Raw genomic sequence first — 20,904 nt, 5'->3', positions numbered from 1 at the left:
TAAAGCAGATGTACCCCTTTGCAGATGTTGCATGTCAAAATTAAGGCACAGGATGTAGTTTAGAAGATAAATGGTGTCTCAAGACCAAAATGGCCTTGAGATGGACAAAATTAGGATGAATCTAGGCATTGGGCCTAAAGATTAGAAAATATAAGAGTAATTAGTAGACCAACATAACACAACGCTTAGTACACACAGGCAAACCTGTAAGGTTATCCAAAGGACAATGAGGAAGAGGAGAAACCTTCGCCAAAAGACCCCCAAAAGAAGACTGAAGACCCCCTAACAACAAGTGAAGCATGCGCCATTGAAGAAAGGTGACGTAAAGTCAGCAAAATCAGAAATAGGAGGAAACTTACGGGAAACATGAATGAATATTTATAAGCATACAGTATATAAGTTTAGTTTGAAGTGCTTTATTTTGTACGTGAGGTGAGGTGAGAAGCACCCCCTGTACCCCAGTCGGTTTTGCTTATGCCTTAACCATCTGTAACCACTGCCCAATTGTATGCACATTGTAAGAGACAGGTTCGGGAATCAAGAGACGACCCAATGTGAGTTAGTTGCTTGTTCCAAATTTATTACAATCTTAGCTACATTTTTATAGTATTTTGAAAAGCTAACATGTGATCTGTATTTTACTATGATTGGATAATTGCTATTTTTCATGCATTAATTTCTACATTTCTGTTGGACCAGCTCATAACACCCAAGCTCTATAAGATACTTTTTAGTAAAACTTATTAAGATACATTTAGCAGATTTCTCATCCTAAATTCTTATTCTTCATTGTCTTATTAACACTTAGTCTTCTTCATTTCTTTGATACAGTATTTTGCAAAGGATTTATGCTAGCTCAAAGTCAGGGTTGTGCAGGCCTTCCAAGGAGCTATGGCCTCGAGAAGCGAGCCATTCTTCAACAATTCCCCCGTTTTCCGTCTGCACAACCATGACTTTGGTTACCTTAACAAACAAACACTTGATTTTGTTGGATATTGCAAAGGATATTGCAATATCCAACAAAATTGCAAAGGATATTGCACAACTAACACATAACAATCCAATGATCATAACACAGATAATTAATAATCCTGTTTTACATAAACTCTTAACCCATCCTGTCAGTCCAAGCCAATCAGCCAGTTCATCAATCCCAAAGAATCCCACATCTTCTTTGATCTTCTGTGTATGTTGCATGAGTTCTTGAATTTCCTTGTGGATGGATTCTGAATGATCTTGTAAGTCCATACAACACATACCATCAAAGTCTTCACATCCATGACCATGTGCTAACAACAAAAAATCAGTGCCTGCTCGATTTTGCAGTACTGCATGCTGAACTTGTGACATATCAATTGCTAATTCAGAAAGTACTCTGCTAGTACCGTTTGCTTGTTTTACAACCCAACAACTAAGTTTCTTTAAATTGCGATGAGCTCTAGCAGCAGCAGCACCTGGCAAAAGGTAGAAACAAAAACCACTTGCCATCTGTTCCATAAATCCAAATTATCATCACAGTAAGAACTCAAAATTTGACAAAGATCTCTTTTCCATCTGACACGATGTGTGCTATTAGGATGATGGTGTGGAAGCGCCACGCTGAGTTGTCCAATTGTGCAAAGACCTCCAACAGGTTGTGATGGGATACCTGCCCATGCTCTGTTACCACAAATTAGAAAATAACCTGTTGGTAGTCTACGAGGGGATTGAGTCCCAAATACAGGGTTTGATGCATTCCTCACCATTTTAGCACACCACTGCAAAAAATTGCCAGTTGGACTTGTCAATGTGATGATATTGGATTGTTCACATCTTTGATCAGTACCTTTTGCACACAATTTGTTGCTAGCATTTAGATAAATACAATAAGCAGCATCTAATGAATCTGCTAGATCAATTTCTTGTGGCTCAGGGCCTTCTGGAAGATGATCATTCCAAACATCATAATTCTCCATACATTGTGAAAAATTCTTATATCCATTCCCTAGACACCTTGTCTTAAAAATGTCCTGAGTCTCTTTCATTGCCTTGTCTAACAAAGTCCACCTTGATTCATTGCCTGGAACACCAATCAGACAAATAATGAAAGGAGACTGAGGTGTCGACAGACTAGCACAGAAGGTCGTAGTATTTAAACTACGAGCAAGTGAAACCCATACATTTTCCCATGGATCTATGGTCTCTCTAGTTAACATGCCTGTTATTAAAGGTAAAATTACGAGAATGAAAATGCCAGTTGCCATTTTGAACTCTTTCTCACTGTCTACGTGAAATAGTCCATTTTTTGCACTGTGCTGCAATTATATTTGTTTTCTGAGCAAGTTTTGTAAAAGTTGCTATTTTCTGAATTCTAAATATTAGATTGGCTCTTTCTAATGCACCCACATTTTCCCATAATGATACGGCTTCTGCCTGTGTTAAAGAACAATGTAAGTATTTTGTCAATGCAGCAAGCGGAGTTAAATGGTGAATTTCTCTATAACACCTAAGACAACCTCTGTGAGGTTCTGATCTCTGATATCCCCACAAATCTCTTTTACAACCTTCACACACAATTCTTATCCACAATTTTTCTGTGGTTTTACAATACCAACACCTTATACCTTCTAATTTTTCTTTAACCCATTGTAGATAAACAGAAAAATAAACGCTTTCTATATAGGGAGTTCTATAATCAACTTGTACACCTAATAGATAATTGACTTCTCTCACTAATGGCTCAAGGGCAAGTTGCCACTGTTTACTTTCTCGCCACCATCTACTTCCTTGCAGTCTGGCTGTGATATCCCACTGTTGATGTGGTTGATCGTGGCTCGTGTCCATTTACTCGGCACCCATAACAGTCCTGTAGGGGTATCAACACACACGTAGCCTCGGCCATTAAATAGGACTTTAGCTGGTCCTGTACAATGTCCTGTTTTAGGCTCTCTGTAAGGAACAAATACTTCATTAGTTACAACACTTGATTTTACACATTCATTGTGTATGACAGCTGGAGGGTCTTGACAATCTGCGAAAACACACAAATGGTTAATTACAAAAAGAACTTCATCTAATTTTTCTTTTGGGTCAGAGATATCTTTGAATTTGTTAAGATATTTCTTTAAGGTTCTGTTAGTTCGTTCCACTATTGCTTGTCCTGTAGGAGAGTTTGGAATCCCTTCAATATGCTCAACTCCCCATTGCTGCATGAATTTTCTAATATTGTCAATGGCATATGCAGGGCCATTATCAGTCTTAATTCACTCTGGGACCCCCATAATAGCAAAACATTGGGTTAAATGTTTCTTTACATGCAAACTCTTTTCTCCTGTCTGGGCTGTAGCCCATACAAATTTTGAATAGGTATCTACAGTAACATGTACATATTTTAATCTGCCAAATTCAGAAACATGGGTAACATCCATCTGCCATATCTCTAGGGCTTTTAACCCTCTAGGGTTGACTCCTATCCCTAACCCAGGACCATGATGACTACATTGTGGACATGCTTGTACAATTCCTTGTGCTTCTGAAATTGATAATGAGAACTGTCTTTGTAGGCCCTTTGCATTTTGATGAAACTTCATGAGCCATACGAGCAAACTCAAGCTGATTGAGAGGAACTCTCCTCTGCACCCAACTAACTAATTGATCTGCAATATGATTGCCAAGACCAAGGCCTTCTTGAAATTTATGACTTCTAATATGTATTAGACAATATGGTGCTGATCTTAATCATGTAGCTTGTTGTATTTGTTGAAACAACTGCATTAACCGTTTATTTTGAGTTTCCTTAATAAAAGCATCCTCAATCCTTTTCAAAATACCTGCAACATACAATGAATCTGTAACCACATGAAGGGGACATTTTATCCACCGACACATAGCCCAACAAACTGCTGCTAGTTCAAGCATCTGTAATGAGTCTCCCTGCTCAGCGTGCAAAATATGGTAAGTCCAAGATCCCTGTTGCTGCCAGACAATTGCTGCTCGTCTGGTTGTTTTACCAGCATCTGTAAAAACTGTATGTCCCTCTTTTAAAGGAATTAATGAATGTTTAGGCAATTGAATCCAATTATGATCTTTCAATATTTGAATAACTTTACTTTTTGGAATTTCATTAGTTACTTGCCCATTGTATGCCAATAATGCAAGCTGAAGAGGATAAGAGTGATGCATTGTCCGTTCAAGATCAGCAGCAGTCATTGGGTTATGAGTACTCACTGGTCCATTTCCTGAAAAAGCAATTGTATGATCACAACCTTTTTTAATTGTCTCTCCCACTTGTTCCATCCGGGTCTGTAAGCTATGCTTAGGTTGCATTGATACAAAGACCCACTCAATTATGTAAACCAGATACTCTCCCCTGTTTTTCTTTTGCCATTGAGCAATGATGGCACACACTGAAGAAGGCTGTGAAATAACAAGCAAACAAAGAGGTAAATTTATTACACGCTGTGATGGCCATCTGGTAACAAGTAAAGAAGCAAGATATTAAATACATTGTTGCTGTGTTTCTGTGAGAACAATTGGAGCAGCAGGGTTAGTTCCTTTTAATAAAGGTCACAAGGGGGCAAGATCTTCATTAGTAATTCCAACAACAGTGTGGACCCATTGTAAATCACCCATTAAAGTTTGTACATCTGTAAGATTTTGTATTTTGTAATTCAGTGTTGCTTTCAGTAGATGTATTATGCTGTCACTAATTTGCCAGCCTAAGTATTTCCATGGGGCAGTTTTTTAGGTTTTCTCAGGAACAATTTGTAATCCAGCATTAGACAATACTTGTGTGAGCACCTTTAATTGTTCATCTGTAAAAGGGTGTTCCTGTGCAATGAGAATATCATCCATATAATGATAGATGATAGCTTGTGGCCATTGTTCATGTATTGGCTGCAAAGCTGTGGACACAAACAGCTGACACAATGTGGGACTACTGCGCATTCCTTGAGGCAGTACAATCCATTCATATCTCTCACTAGGTTTCTCTTTATTAATTGCAGGTAATGTGAATGCAAACCGTTTTGTATCATCTGGATGTAGTGGAATAGTGAAAAAACAGTCTTTTAAACCAACAATTAACAGTGGCCACTTTTGTGGTAACATTGCAGGTGAAGGTAATCCTGGTTGTAAAGCTCCCATGGGCTGCATTTGTTCATTAACTTTTCGTAAATCATGCAAAAGTCTCCATTTTCCTGATTTCTTGGGTATAACAAAAATAGGTGTACTCCATGGACTTACTGATGGTTTAATATGTTTTGCATTAACCAATTCATGTGCTTTTTGCAGCCGTTCCTCACTTAGCGGCCACTGCTCCACCCACACAGGATCATTACTTTTCCAGGTCAGTTGTCATGGGGCTGGCTGCACTGCAGGGACCGCGGTGAGAAAACCGAATCTGGGGTAGTTAGTACCACTCCCCATTGAGTTAAACATTCTCGACCAATGAGGGCAAATGTTCCTTCTGGCAAAGGTATTACTGTTGCAACTGCACAGGCCTTTCTTCAAGCACAAATGTTAGAGGATTAGGTGTGACTGAAGCAGCTGCAGACACTCCTGCAACTCCATCCACAGCAGTTGTGGTTGTTTGCAATGGCCAACAGGGTGGCCAAATTTTACTAGAAATGATGGTAATATCTGCACCTGTATCTAACAGTGCTTGTATATTTATCTGTTCTTTTCCATTTATGATGGTTGTTTTTTGAACAGGATGATCATGCATTCGTAGTGTTAGGTATGTAACTGGTCCTGTTGAACCAAAGCAAGCATCTCCTCTCATGGGTCACATAGGTTTGGATCCTTTCATCATTGCAGATACAAGATTTTGAAAGGGAATTATTTGTGCAATTTTACTGCCTTGAGGTATAAACAAAGGCGGATGCAGTGTATATGCAACAATTTGAATAACTCCCGTGTAATCTGCATCAATGAGTCCTGGTATCACCAAGATACCTTTTAAGCCTGCCGATGAACGTTCTAGCAATAATGCTCCTACATCGTGTTTAGAGGAATGAATTGGACCTTTGAAAGTTGTAGGTATCTTTTGCGGCTGATTGTCTATAAGGGTAACTCCTACTGCTGTTTCCAAGTCGATTCCCAGGCTTCCTGTGGTTGCAGGGCATAACTCTGGGTCTCGGGGGCAGTTGCTGTTATCCGCACACGACTGCCTTTCGCAGTCATGGTAGGCATCAATCTAATACTCATGGTAGCATGAGTATTAGAATGGCAATTATTACACCTTACATTGCCTACACATTGCTTTTGTAAATGCCCAGTTTTTCCACACCGAAAGCAAACATTTGTCGGTCAGAAGCGTCCTCCTTTTACAAGAGGTTTTAAAGCCGCAGCAAAAGCTTGGTTTTGGCTGGTTATTACATTTAACATTGTTTCATTTTGTGTTTTCACAACACTAGCTACAGCCTCTGACATAAAAGCAGCTTGCTGTTGATACACTGCATTGGCCATGTGTTCTAACATTGTTCCCAAGTCAGCTGTGCCTGGGAGAGTAGCTAGTATCATTTTAGCTTTTGGATTTGCATTCTCAAGTGCTAAAGTCCTTGTTAATTGTTCTCGTACTTCAGGAGTTAGGTCTGTTGCCTGATCGAGTGAAATGACAAGTCTTAATAAAAGAGTCAAAAGACTCATTCATTCCCTGTTTGATAGTGGTGTAGCTTGGTGCTCTTTTATCAGCTGGAATCCTCCACAGGGCTTGCTTTGCTTCCTCAGCAGATGCATTATGCAAATCTGCTGGAAATTGTAATTGCTGTGCCGCTGATGCATAGATACCTTTGCCCATTAACATATCGATAGTGGCACCATGAAGAGGATCAATTGGCTGTCGTGGTGTATTTATAATTCTCTTACAGCCAGATTCCCATTCTCACTCCCACAATACATACTGTGAGGGAGTGAGTAATAGTTTTGCTATGGCCATACAATCATCAGGTGACAAAACATTAGATGCAAAAATATAATTAATCATTTGCTTAGAGGGCTCTGAATGTAGTCCATATTGAGTAACTGTATTTCGTAATTGCTGCATTAATTTCCATTCAAAAGGTGTATATTGTGCTGCAGGCTGGCCATTAGCAAGAGTTCCTTGCTGTACTGGATAGGCATGTGGAGAACAGGCAGCTGCAACTTCCCATTGTCCTTCTAAAATAGCATCCCTGATTACTGCAGACCAGCGACTGTGAGATTCAACTGGTCATATCTGCATTCCCCCTGAAGTGGTAATTATCATGTCACCTACTGGCTGTCTTCCATGAGGATTTAGATTGCTCATTTTCTTGATTACTTTTTTTACAAGTTTATCTGATGGCCTCTTGTGTTTTGGAACTGTAATATCAGAGGGTGTTCCGTCAGCTTCATCAGCTGAGCTTTCATCCCCAGAGTTTTTTGCACTAGTTGTACGGAATTGGGAAATTGTACAGTCTTTGCCTCCTGTTTCTGTGTTGTGTTGTTTGTTCACAGGAGATAAGGGGGATGCATTCGGAGTTACTGAGGTCAGTCCTGTCTCTTGATTGGCAATTTCTTTTGCACTTGTTTTGACAGGCACTTTAATACCTTTTGCAGGACTAGGGTCAGTGAATAAAAAAGAACTTGATTTTGCTGACACTTCTATATCTTCCCCTCCTAACATTTTTTGTGCAGCTAATGCCATATGTTTTTCAGCTTGGTATTGATTTAGCGCATGAATAATTTCTCTCCAAGTGGTAGCAAGGTCTCTAGCAGATTTACTGCCATCAATAGTGGCATCCCATAAGGCATCTCCAATTTTTTGCCACTCTGTTTGGTTAAAGATTTCCATGGAATCTTGCATAAATCCCTTCTCTTTTGCCCATTTACATAGCTCTTGGAGTTTTTTTGTGCTTACACCGGGCTCTCACTTAGCGAGAAATTCTGCCAGCAGCGATAATGCCGCTTCTCTCTCCATTTCCCGAGATAGCGCTGCTACCGGCACTTCGGAGGACGGCCGTCAGATCCTCTTAACCTCTCCAGGCGCTTTGTGCCGAATCGCCTTCTCTCCTTATTCCAGAATCCACTGGATTCTTTTACTGCATTTCTGCAATACTGAGCCTCTTGACAAGGTCCTCAGGCAGCGTGCTGGCTTTATTTGTAATCCCTGGGTCCCTGTTTTGGGTGACAAAATGTAGGAGACGGGTTCGGGAATCAAGAGACGACCCAGTGTGAGTTAGCAGCTTGTTCCAAATTTATTACAATCTTAGCTACATTTTTATAGTATTTTGAAAAGCTAACATGCCATCTGTATTCTACTATGATTGAATAATTGCTGTTTTTCACACATTAATTTCTACATTTCTATTGGTCGAGCTCATAACACCCAAGCTCTATAAGATACTTTTTAGTAAAACTTATTAAGATACATTTAGCAGATTTCTCATCCTAAATTCTTATTCTTCATTGTCTTATTAACACTTAGTCTTCTTCATTTCTTTGATACAATATTTTGCCAAGGACTTATGCTAGCTCAAAGTCAGGGTTGTGCAGGCCTTCCAAGGAGCTATGGCTTCGAGAAGCGAGCCATTCTTCAACAGCACATATATATAGAAATAGATATACCTGAATATATTTACTAAATTGTATCTTTCTTACTAAATTGTATTCTTTTACTAAATTGTATTCTTTTTTTATTTTGTTTCCAATTTATTAAAGTATTTTATCAATTAATTAGATTGATTGTTTGGAAATTTGAAAGTCATTTATAACACTACTTATTTCAAACATTATGTAGACTATGTAGGAATGAAAAAACCACCAAACTGCAGCAGGATATCCACTGTGCTTTAGGTTCTTCTTATTGAGATTCTGCAGGGTGAGAATATTTGGCTCATTCTGAGAACTGACAACATTTTTTACTATTCAAAATTAGATCTGCTTGTGTGAGTGTTGCAGTCTGCAACCTCAGGATCTCGTCCAGAGAAGCAGCAGGGTTCTGGGGACCAGCATGAAACACCAACGAGACGGGCTCCTGTTCATGAAACCATTTATTCAGCATGAGAACAAACTCAGGTCCAGAACAGAGAGCCCCGAACAGAGGCACAGCAGGGGTTTTTGAGGGACAGAACCGAGGGTTTACACCTTTGAGGGTGGAGTTCAGGGTCAGGGACCATTAGAAACACACCAAGGGAGAACCCCCCAGGGACTCAAACCCAATCAGAACTCCTGGGCCGCCCTTAACAAGGGGTTTGGGGTGGGACAATATAACTCTTTGTCTCCCTGAGGCCGCTGCAACATCTGCTCCTTTTTTATTATTATTTTTTTTTTTTTTTCAAATTTTAATTAGGAGCTTAAAATGTTTCCAAACATACACTTTAAAATCTCACCTCTTCCACAGAGCACCCACTTTGCTTTGTGGGACACCAATAGCTCAATAACAAAACACATTAAGCAAACAGAAAAAACAAAATTGAAAACAAACACTCAAATCTCGGACTACGCCGGGCAAATTAAACTGTGATGGCACTTAATGCAAACATAATGATTTTTTAGTTCAGTCTCTTCCACTTTAGGATTCTCTTTTCGGAAGGGTGCAGCTCTTAGATCTCTTACGAGGGGCCGAATTCTTCGATCTCCAGCTTCGGCTCCGGCTCCCATGTGGGCGTCGCCTCTTTAGATGATCTCGGTGAAACACCGGCTTTCGGAGCTCGGTTACAGTTTCGATTTCCCCGGAGGAGGTGTTGCCCACGATGGAACAAGCACAGCCCCCAGGGGTGGAGCACCGAACAAAGGGATGGGGCCAAGCAGGAGTTACTGGGAGGTTCGGGAAGGGAAGGTTTGGGACCGGAAAAGAAGGAGCAAGGCGGGAAACAAGGGATCCCAGACCGCGTGGCCGGCGCCATCTTGGGATGGGGGGGGAGGCCGGGACAGGCTTTCCCGGACAGGGAACGGGGAATATGGAGAGACAGGGGGTGAAGGAGGACACGGAACGGCGGGCAGACGGCAGCAGACCCGCATCACTCTGGATGTTCTCCGTCCCTTGCCTGCCTTCAGGAAAACAGGGGATGGGATGGCAGAAAGACACTGGGGTGACGGGGAGTCGGCAGCAACCCCGAGCCATCTTAGCTTTTTTCACCCTTTGTCCTGCCCTTAGGAACAGAGGAAAGGGGAAGGTACAGGAAGGTATACACCAAAAAAGGAACTCCACAGAAGACAAAAACAGTCCACTGGAAGAGCCATACCGTACATAATCGTCCATAATGTTGATATCGTCCATAGTGTTGATATCGTCCATAATACGTCTCGTTGGGTGATGTTAGGTGCTTGTCCCAGCGTCTGGTCTCGGCTCCCACACCTCCGTAATCCCTTTTCTTCCCCATGCCTGAGGCACTCTCAACCCAGTCTCCCTGCCAGGTACTCTCGAGTCCTCCTTTCCAAGGCGGGGGTCTCGCCGGCTCTCAAGCCATCAGCCGGGGACTTACGAGGTGTCCATGGAGCTGGGTCCTGCTGTTCTCCTGGTGCTTCGCTGGATGCCCGCATTCTCTCACCATTTGTTGCAGTCAGCAACCTCAGGATCTCGTCCAGAGAAGCAGCAGGGTTCTGGGGACCAGCATGAAACACCAACAAGACGGGCTCCTGTTCATGAAACCATTTATTCAGCATGAGAACAAACTCAGGTCCAGAACAGAGAGCCCCGAACAGAGGCACAGCAGGGGTTTTTGAGGGACAGAACCGAGGGTTTACACCTTTGAGGGTGGAGTTCAGGGTCAGGGACCATTAGAAACACACCAAGGGAGAACCCCCCAGGGACTCAAACCCAATCAGAGCTCCTGGGCCGCCCTTAACAAGGGGTTTGGGGTGGGACAATGTAACTCTTTGTCTCCCTGAGGCCGCTGCAACATGTGAGTACCACATTTCAAAAACCCAAGCCTGGGAACCTCTTTCTGTTTTTCTTCTGTCCCTGAGCAGGTAACGGGGATCCGGCCCCTGTTGGGCCCTGGCGGGGCCGGGCCGGGCTCTGCTGCAGCGCTGGCCCCTCCCGGGAATCCCTCTGGGTCCCGTTCCCGGGGGGCCGAGCCCTTCCCGGGGAACCCGCCCAGCCCCTTCCAGCGGCGCTGCCGGGCCGGGCCAGCCCCCGGCTCGGCTGAAATTCTGCTGCCACTGAGTTTCTGCAGAAGCTGCCGGGCAGGGGGAGCGGAAGCGGCCTCTGAGTGCTGGCCTGGCTGCTGAGATCCCAGTGCAGCCACGGGAAAATCATCCAGCAGGAACAGCTCCGGCAGCTGCCCCAGCACAGAGCGAGTAACCAGCCACAGGCCTGGGCAAGATATTAACCCTTTCAATACACAGATGAGACCTACAAACCTTGTTCATCTCTACAGGGACAGAAAAGGACAGACTAACAACACGCAAAAAAACAACATAAAAACATCAAAGTCAGTAAAAAAAAAGTCAAACCTCTGATAGAAAAAAAAAAGAAAAAATTTAAATTAAAACAAAAATCCTTTAATTAATGAAAAAAGTATAAAAAAATATTCAAACTGTAAATCTAAACAAAAAAAAAAACATTAATGAAACCAACCAAATGTTAAAATAACTGTAATCCCATAAAAAGTTTGAACAGAAAAATAAATAAAAACAATAAAAAACCGTTGCCCCCAGGGAGAGAAGAAGAAAACTTCTGTTCCCAGAGATGATCACAAAAACAGATGAAGAAAACATTTGCCTTCAAACAACTCATCCTTAAAATAACACCCCATGAATTCATAACCCATAGACACACATCTCAGAGGGCTGTAAAAATGAGAAAAACGTCACAATAGCAAAATTTCTTCCCAGGCGGCTGCTATTTATAAAAATAAAAAAACACAAAAAACCTGTTCCTTGTAAAAAAGTCTCCATGACATAACAAAATCTAATAAAAACTATTGCATAATTAATATTGTTTTAAAATCACAAGTTTTATCTCGACAATGTCAGATAAAACAAAAAAAAGTTATTCAGGGGGAGGAAAGGTGTTCTGAAAGTTTTATTCTGGTTTCTTATTCTTGTACTCCAGTTAATAAAGTTTCTTTATTGCTTCTAAGTTTTAAGCCTGTTTTGCCCTTCTCCTAATCCATATCTCACAGCCAGAAATGAGTAAGTGCCCTGGAGATTTCAGCCAGTGCTAAACCCACCACATTATTTAGTGCATTAGCCAAAAAACTCAAATTAGCTAATCTAAGCCATCACTGCACCAGGCTGAAGCTGAGGATCCCCAGCCAAGCTCAGAGGGAGGAGAACACAGCATTTGTGGGATCCTTTCCAGTCTGACTTGCTTTAGCTGGAGCCTGGGGGAGGAGAGAGCAGGAGAAGGGTTGGCTGAGTCCTCTCCCCTCTGCCTTGCCCTTCTCTGTTGGATCCTCAGTTCATCCCACACCCACCCCAAGACTCCATCCCCATCCTACTGGTGCTGACGGGATTAAAGGAGATAAAGAGGAGATTAAAAGGATAGAGAGGAGAGAAAAAGAGAAGTTTAAATGCAGCTTAAATATGAAAGAAATGCATATGTTCGTGGCTGCTGAGAGTTCAAAGGGAGCTGAAGGGTTTGCGAAGGGACAGGAGCCCGTGAAGGGCTCAGGAGCTGCTGCTGCTGCCGGGAGGGAGGAAATGCACCAATGGCTCCCAGCAGAGTCTGTGCTTTGAGGCTCTTTCCCAAACAGCTGCAGGAGGGAAAGCAGCTGAGTTTGGAGGAAGAGTTTTCTGCTGAGGTTTCCTGTTTGGAGCTGTCACAAGCTTGAGCTGCTCAAGGGAAAGGCGGCTCTGCTTCCAGCAGGGCCCAACTGCACGGGAGCACAACTTGGTTCCCTGGCCCTGAGCCAACGGGCAGCAGCAGCTTCTGTTCCCTCCTGGCTCTTGTGTCATCTCCAGCAGCACAAGACACACCAAGAAAAGCTCCTCCAGAACATGCCATGAGAAACACAACCTGATTTCATTGCATGAAGGAGCTCTGACAGTCCCACGGGCTCAGGTTTGTTTGTCAGTGAACAGAGCAGGGAAAAGCACAGACACATTCCCTGCACAGGGAATTCACAGGAGGAAAGTGCAGCGCTGGAGGATGTGCTTGGATACAACGTTCCCACGGCAGTTTTGGCGATAAAATCGTCAGGAGAGAGAAAAGAAAAAGTCCTACCAAGGGTGGGCTGGGGAGGGCTGGTGCTTCCCGGGAGGCTCACGAAGCTCAAGAGGACAAAGCCCAGACCTTGTCCAAGCTGCGAGCTGGGTCTGAGCCAGAAACCAGGGGGTGGCAGAGACATTGCTGCTGAAGGGCTTCAGATTGCCAAAGCTAAAGTGTCCAGTATCAAGGAACAACTTGAGGTTACAGAAGTCCCAGCGCCCACGTTCCATCCCCTCATTTCAAGGTGAAAGCGGAGCTCCACTTGTGACTCTGCTTTTTAAGAATCAATGTCAAACTTCAACAAAATTCCCTTAGAAAGACCCCATGAAGGATCACACTGTGAGAGCTCACTCGAGGCAGCCCCAACTCCTGCCCTGGTTCAGTCCCTCTCAACCCCACTGTGCTTTCCAGCTGCTTTGCTCCAGCTCCCCCCAAATCACCATGAATTCCACTGAACTGAAACAAATCCAAGTCCTCGTGGTTCGGGACAAGGACAGGGAGAGGTCACTCAGGGATCACCATCAGGGGCACAACAGCCCGACATGGGGAAATGAACTTAACTTAGGACTGAGCAAATCAGACCAGGAGAATGAGGATTAAAATCAATCTTGAGAAACACCTCCTCCCGCTCCTGAACTTTTCTGTCCGGGACGCTGCTCGCGGGGCACAGAGAGGGACCCGGCCGTGCCCCTCCAAACCTCCCTGGGAATCACCCCAGAGCCCTCAGCTTTCCTTCTGCCCATCCCGGGGGCCCCTTGTCCCTCCCAGTGGCTCCCGTGGCTCTCCCAGTCCATCCCAGCCTCTCCCAGTGATCCTCCATGTCCATCTCGCCCCTCCGTGGATCTGCCGCTCCTCAGCCAATCAGAGCGCGTCTCTCTGATGACTCATCAGTTGCCGGGCAGATCCACAGAGCCGAGAGCCCCGCGCTGGACTCGGCCTCCCAGTGCCGCGCACTTCATTCCCAGTCCCTCCCAGTGCCACCACAGTCCCGCCCAGTGCCACCACAGTCCCTCCCAGTGCCACCACAGTCCCGCCCAGTGCCACCACAGTCCCGCCCAGTGCCACCACAGTCCGCGCCCAGAGGCCCCAGAGTCACTCCCACTCCTTTTTAGCCCGTTCCCAGTCTCTTCCGAGTTCATTCCCACTTCACTCCCAGACCTCCACACTCTCTTCCAGTGTCCCAGTATCCACTCTCATCCCTTTCAGTGCCACCCCAGTCCCTCCCAGTCCATTCCCGGTCCCCTCCAACACCACATCACTCGTCTCCCATCTCTCCCAGTTCTCCCTCAGCTCATCCCACTCATCTCCACTCTCTCCCACTGTCCCCATCGTGTCCATCTCGCTGGTGCCCTCGAGCTCCCAGCCCGGCCCCGGCCGCCTGCTCTGCTCCCTGATGGATTTCTCCCCTGCTCACATCCAGCTGAGCTGCTCCCAGGGCCAGCAGCAGCTCTCGGGCCACGTGCTGGCCACTGCCATGCTCCCCAGCGGGGACTGGAGCCAGCAGCTCCTGCTGGGAGGAACTGGGAGCTAGACTGGTTTAAACTGGAAGAGGGGTTTGCAGGTCAAGAATAGCTGAGAAGGGTTTTGAAGGATGTTGGGGAGGGTGGGATGGGGTTCTGGGGGTCCCCGTGGACACTGGGAGGGAGTTTGGGGGTGCTGAGTGTCACTGGGAGGGATTTGAGTGAGTCTGGAAGGGATGGAAGGAGATTTGGGATTGGAAAGCAGGGATTGGGATGAGGTTGGTTGTGCTGGGATAAGACTGGGAGGGGACTTGATGAGTCCTGGTGGGACTGAGAAGGGACTGGGAGAGGGTTTAGGGTGCAGGGGCAGTGGGGGGAAATTGGGAGGGGGCTGTGGGATCCTGAGAGGAACAGGAGGGGCTCTGGTGGGTCCTGGGGAGGCTGGGAAGAGACTGGCAGTGATTTACCAAACTAGCAATATTGATCCAGTATCAATATCAATCTGTTAATGGAGAAAAAACCTCTCCAACAGTTTAAAGTTACAGAGTGGATGTTTAATCACAGCACTGGGCGAGTGTGGGAGTCACCCCTTAATACGCACTGCAAGTTGACAAAAGATTCCAGTGTGTTTTTATTCACAAAAGTGTTGAATATCCAAAATATGAATACATATTTATAATGCTAACACTTCCCATTCCCCACTTCAGATAAAAATGAATGGTAATGTTTTTAAAATGTCATTATGCCTATGTGGTGGGCTCCCTAATTTGAGGACGGAGTCATTTTGGCGAGGAGAGGTCATCAAGAGATGAAGGAAAACCGCTCTTCCTCACTCTCACCTTTCTACCTTTACAATGGGTGACATTACAAATGACATTTGGTACAACTCAAATTTTCTCCCTTGTGACTTTTAAATGGGTTTCCAGATGTAAGGTCTGTGATCTTCCTGAACCCGTTGATCAGTTTCTCTTTTCTCATTATAAGCACAGCTGAACACACATACAATGAAAAGTAATTTTTTACCTAAGTCTAAGCTTCATTATCTCAAATCCTGCTTTTCACTTAATCATTAACTCTAACTAGTTCCAGCAAGGCCTATCTCTAGCTAAGATCTCCAATTTTTCTAAAATTCTTCATTTTTTAAAATTAGTGACTCCAAAAGAGGTTTCAGACGGTCCTGGGTGGGCTGGGGGAAACAGGGAGGGTCTTTGGAGGGGCTTGGGGTGTCTGTGAGAGGTTTTGGGGGTTCTAAATCTGGCAGTTGCCCCAGGGATGCCGTGAAACACTGCCCACAGCAAGATGCTGATGGGCATCAGGGGCTCCTTGTTGGGCTTTGTCTTCCTGGTGCTGGGGCTTGGCTTCTACCTGAGGAAGAAGGTGAGGGGGGTACTGGGGATTGTGTCCTCCCTCCCCCAGAGCGTGTGTGCTCCCCTCCAGGGCTCCCAAGCTCCATGTCACCCCATTTTCTCTGCCCGCAGAGCTCCTGAGGTGACGGAAAAAGGTTCTCTAGGATTTAAAGTCAACAAATCCACTCTCCTCAAGGCATTCCCATTGTTTATCTGTATCCTGTTGGATTTTCATTCCCTTGATTTCATCCAGGTGCCCACAGGGAGCCAGGAAGATGTGGAGCCTCCCAGCCAGGTGTCTTCCCAACACGGATCACCAGGACCACGGATCACCAGAGCTCTGCCCAACGGGGGTCACTGGGGATCATCCAACGCCGATCCTCCCATGGGGGATGGAGCTGGAGCAGCGCACGAAGCTCTTCCCGCACTCGGGGCACTCGCAGGGCTTCCCTTACTGGTTCCTCCGTTGGTGTCGGGTCAAGGCTGAGCTGTCTGAGAAGCTCTTCCCACACTGGGGACACTCGTAGGGCCTCTCCCCACTGTGGATGCGCCGGTGGATGGTGAGGTGGGAGTTGTACTTGAAGCCCTTCCCGCAGTCGGGGCAGCGGAAGGGCCTCTCCTCTGTGTGAATCCGCTCATGTACGAGGACACTGGAGCTGCGCTGAAACCTCTTCCCACACTCAGGACACTCGTAGGGCCTCTCCCCAGTGTGGATGAGCTGGTGTTTTCTCAGGTCAGAGCTCCACCCAAAGCTCTTCCCACATTCCAAGCAGGTGTAGGGCCGTTCCCCAGTGTGGATCACCTGGTGTGTCATCAGGTGAGAGATCTCTCTGAAGCTCTTCCCACATTTTCCACACTCATAGGGCTTTTCCCCAGTGTGGATCCTCTGGTGATTCCTCAGGCTGGAGCTCCGGCTGAAGCTCTTCCCACATTCCCCACACTCGTAGGGCTTTTCTCCAGTGTGGATCACCTGGTGGCGGAGCAGCTCAGAGCTCCACCTGAAGCCCTTCCCACATTCCAAGCACTTGTGGGGCTTCTCCCCCAGCTCTGAGCTCTGGCTGGATCTCTGGCCGTGTTCCTGGCACTGGGGGGATCTTTCCTCCTCGCAGCTCCCTGGACTGGGTTTCCAGCCTTTCATTGTGCGGGATCTCCAGGGCTTTTCCTCCTCCTCTTCCATCTGGACACAGTTTGGGAATGAAAATTCCTGGTTTGGGGGAAAAAACAAGAGGAGAGATCCTTGGGCTGGGGTTCCTCCTTGCCCAAGTTCATCTCAGGAAGTCATTGGGCATCTTGTGTCTGTAAGAATCTCTAAAACACCAAGATTCAGCCCAAATATCCTCCAAACATCAAAACACTGATCAAAAACTACCCAAACACCAAATCCAGGCAAAACCCCCTCCAAAATAGAAAGATTCAGCCCCTGCAAAAAAACAAAGCACCAACATTTAGCCCAATAAAGCTCAGAAACACCAAGATTCAGCCCAGTGAATATTGTGGATCACCCTCCCCAGTCACCTGCTGACTGTGGGCAGGGCAACACTCCTGGGACTGCACATACAGGGAGGGTGGAACCTTGTGCTGCTCCCTCTTCCTGCTCCTCCTCCTCCTCCATGTCCCTACTCTTCCTGACACTCCTCTTCCCCCTTCTCCTGCACAGTCCCACCTTCTCCTCCCACATACATCCTTTGAACATTTTGTTCTTCAGCCCTGCTTCTCCTTCCCTTCTCCTCCTGCCCCCAGGCCCAGCACCCACTGCCGCCTCCCTCTTCCCCCCCAGTCCCACAGCATCCCACCGCAGGGGCACGGATGGAGCTGGGCCAGCTCGGCCTGGGGCAGCGCTGGGCTCTCGGCCGCTTCCGCCCGCACTCGCTCCCCACTGCAGCCGCTCCCGCCACCACAGCGCGGGGGGGCCCGGCCTTGGCGCTCCCCCCTCCCACCTCCCCAAATTCCCCTCAAGGGGGGCACGGGGGCCTAGGGGAGCACAGGCAGTCTCCAGGTAGGACCAATGTGGGGAGAAAATGGAATGCCAGAGGGGCATCCTGGAGAAAGGGATAATGACCCCAAAATATCTCTCAAGGGTCCCTTGGGAGCCTGTGGAGGTAGTTTGCACATTCTCCCAGAGGGAATTAAGGACATGGACACCCAGGGGGGGTGGAGGCCGGGGAACCAGGCAGTTCAGAAATCTTGGCTCTCCCCTGGAGAGCTTCTCCCTAGGCAAGACACTTCTATGTCATGCAGAGAAAAAGTGTCACTCCCAGAGGCCCTAGAGTTGAACATGTTAATTTGTTACACCCCATTGGTTTCCCTCCCTATCAATCCACCCCGATACATGTATCCCAGTTTCCCCCGCCCCTCTCCTCCTCTATAAATACCCTGTTTTTTCCCCAGTTTGAGGAGCTACTGTCACTGGCTCCCTTCACTGAGGGCCCTGCTATAATAAAGGCTATTTCTCAGTGGAATGCCATACAGCTCTCTAGTCTCTCCGCGTCGCCTGCACGCTGCCGCTGAGCCCTGTTCAGGACGGCTTTTTCAGGGTAGTCGCGGCACCCCTGTCATCGACACCGCCGCGGCAAGGGGGGACAATAAGGGAAGTCCAGAAGGGATTTAGACAACAGGGGATGGATGGTGTTGGTGTGCTGGGAAGGGATTGGCTGAAGGGGAGTGTGCAGGAATGTGCTTAAGGCAAGAAGCAGCAGGAGCAATCTATGGGGTAAGAAAAGGGATGATAGAAAAGAGGGGGTAGAGAAAAATACTGAGCATTGGAAATGTTTTTCAGAAGGGTCTCATCCTCCAAATTTGCCAGCTCTGATGGGTTGGCATTTAAGAAAAAAAGTCGCAAACATCCACGAATACGATGGCTCTGAGAGAGGCTGCTGGGAGTTTCTTCTCTGCCTGAGACCTGGCCAATAGCTGGCCAGTTCTGGCAGTATTTTTGACCACTGAAAAGTGAGATTACCTTTGTGAATACCACCTTTTAACCCTAAAGCCAGGAGCTTTTGGGTCTTTTGTGTTTCTGGCTTTAAAACATAACAGAGCTCTGGTGCAGCCGGGCCCCCCCCTCCCCGCTTTCCCCACAGCCTGTACGGCCTCGGGGTGGGGGCGTGGGGCCAGAGCCCAGCAGCTCCCGGGAAGGGGATGGAGAATGGCAGGAGCCCTTTCCCAGAGTGGCTGAGCCCCTCGGGAAGCCCGCCGAGCCCTGAACAGCAGCACTGCCGGGCCAGGCCGGTCCCTGGCTCAGCTGAAATTTCTGCTGCCGCTGGATTTCACCAGAAACTGCCGAGTACGGGCAGGGGAAGCCATCGGCCTGCAGCGTGCTGAGATGCTGGCCACCCTCCCCCAGCACAGCCACTGAAAAATCACCCATCAAAAACAGCCCCAGCCTCTGCCCGTGAGCATCCACAAGACTTGGGCCAGATTTAAACCACTTCACTACCCAGATGAGACCTGCAGATTTAATCCTTTTCCAGAGAGAGGAAAGGGAGAGTGATCATCATGTAAAGAGACAACATAAACCATCCAAGTCAGTGAAGGAAGGAATCAAGCCTCAGATGGAAGGAGAATGAGGACATGCTTTAATAAGCTAAAATACTCTTTTGATAAGGCCATGGAGATGAACAATGTTTCTGAATAACTCCTTTAATTCATGAAAAGAGTATAAGGTGGAATGAACTATTCAAACCATGAACTCTGAGCAAAGGTATCCACTGATGAGCTAAGCAGATGGGAGAGTAGCTGTGATCCCATGATATGCTGGAACAGAGAATGAAAAGTGAGAGTTGATGGAGATACTTGAGCACCCAGGAAGAAAAAGAGAAAACCTCTGTTCCCAGAGATGATCACAGGGAGAAATGAAGAGAACCTTTGCCTTTGAATAACTCATCCTTAAAATAATACTCCTTGAGTTCATGGCCCATGAACGCACCTCTGAGTGGTGTGAAATGGGAAGGGGTTCATGAAGGCAGAGTTTTTTCTGGGCAGCTGCCAATCAAGAGACATGAAAAGCCACGAGAAACTGTTTTTCTTAAGGAAAACTCTCCATGGAATGACAAGAGAGAACTCTCTCTACAAAGACTGATGAAATGATGAATGATGAAATTGCATAGCTGGGACAGCTTTAAACATCAGATTTTCTCTCTATATTGTCAGTTGGGCAAGGCAAAAGGTGGGATGGAAAGAAAAGGTGTCTGGAGGTTTTATTCTGGTTTCTTAATTTTGCAGTTCTAGTAAAAAAATTTCTTTATTCCTTTTATGTTTTAAGCCTGCTTTGCCCTTCTGCAAATCCATAACTCATAGCAACAAATGACTAAGTATTCTAGTGATTTTTAGCTAGTGCTTAAAGCACCACACCAGCTGATCCAGATCCTCTGTACCTCCAGATTCCAGGAAGAGGAAAAACAAGGAGGTCAGGATTTCAGGGGGTTTCTCTGAGCTGGGAGCGGCAGGAGCGGGCACAGAGCTGCGGCACCCGGAGCACGGGCTGGGGGCCTGTGGGGAGCTGTGGGGCCGGGCCGGGGCTGTGGGGCAGCCGGGGCTCAGCGCCGGGCGCTGCCTGACCCCAGCACCCCCCGGGCAGGGCCGGCAGTGGCCCCCGGCCCCCAGGAGGCTGCGGGACGCCCCGGCCGCTGCCCGGCCCCGTGGAGCTGCCGGCCCTGCCCGCCGGGGGGGCCGCCTTTGGACACTGCGGCAGGACAGGGACCGGCTCTGGGATACGGGCTGGGGAGGGGAGCCTCAGCACAGCCAGCACCAGGAAGGAACAGCTCAGAAATGGGGATTAGACCTGCAAGGATCCAGATCATCTTTTAAGCATTTTGTGCTGGGTCCCTGCAGAAAGGAAGGATTTTGCAGAAAGCTCAGCAGCTGCCACACGATGAGCACCCACAGGCACTGAGGGGGGCTGCAGCAGGGCCACAAGAAGCCCCTGCAGCACTTGCTCCCAAAGGCTCAGCAGCTGAATGCAGCAAGGGATGAGCAAAAGGCCAAGCTGAAGGCAAAGGCCATGGCA

At 46.8% G+C, this 20,904-nt stretch overlaps 2 pseudogenes; one reads left to right on the top strand and one right to left on the bottom strand.

Annotated features, from left to right (window-relative positions):
* Positions 1–20,904, bottom strand: part of LOC131588506 (zinc finger protein 850-like) — a 398,523-nt pseudogene that overhangs the window by 53,886 nt on the left and 323,733 nt on the right.
* The window catches only part of LOC131588515 (zinc finger protein 850-like), a 136,987-nt pseudogene that overhangs the window by 103,014 nt on the left and 13,069 nt on the right, over positions 1–20,904 (top strand).

This window comes from Poecile atricapillus, chromosome 26, assembly GCF_030490865.1.
Source record: "Poecile atricapillus isolate bPoeAtr1 chromosome 26, bPoeAtr1.hap1, whole genome shotgun sequence".
Taxonomy (NCBI): Eukaryota; Metazoa; Chordata; class Aves; order Passeriformes; family Paridae; genus Poecile; species Poecile atricapillus.
The sequence above is the reverse complement of the archived record's forward strand: the minus strand, read 5'-3'. Positions and strand labels throughout refer to the sequence as shown.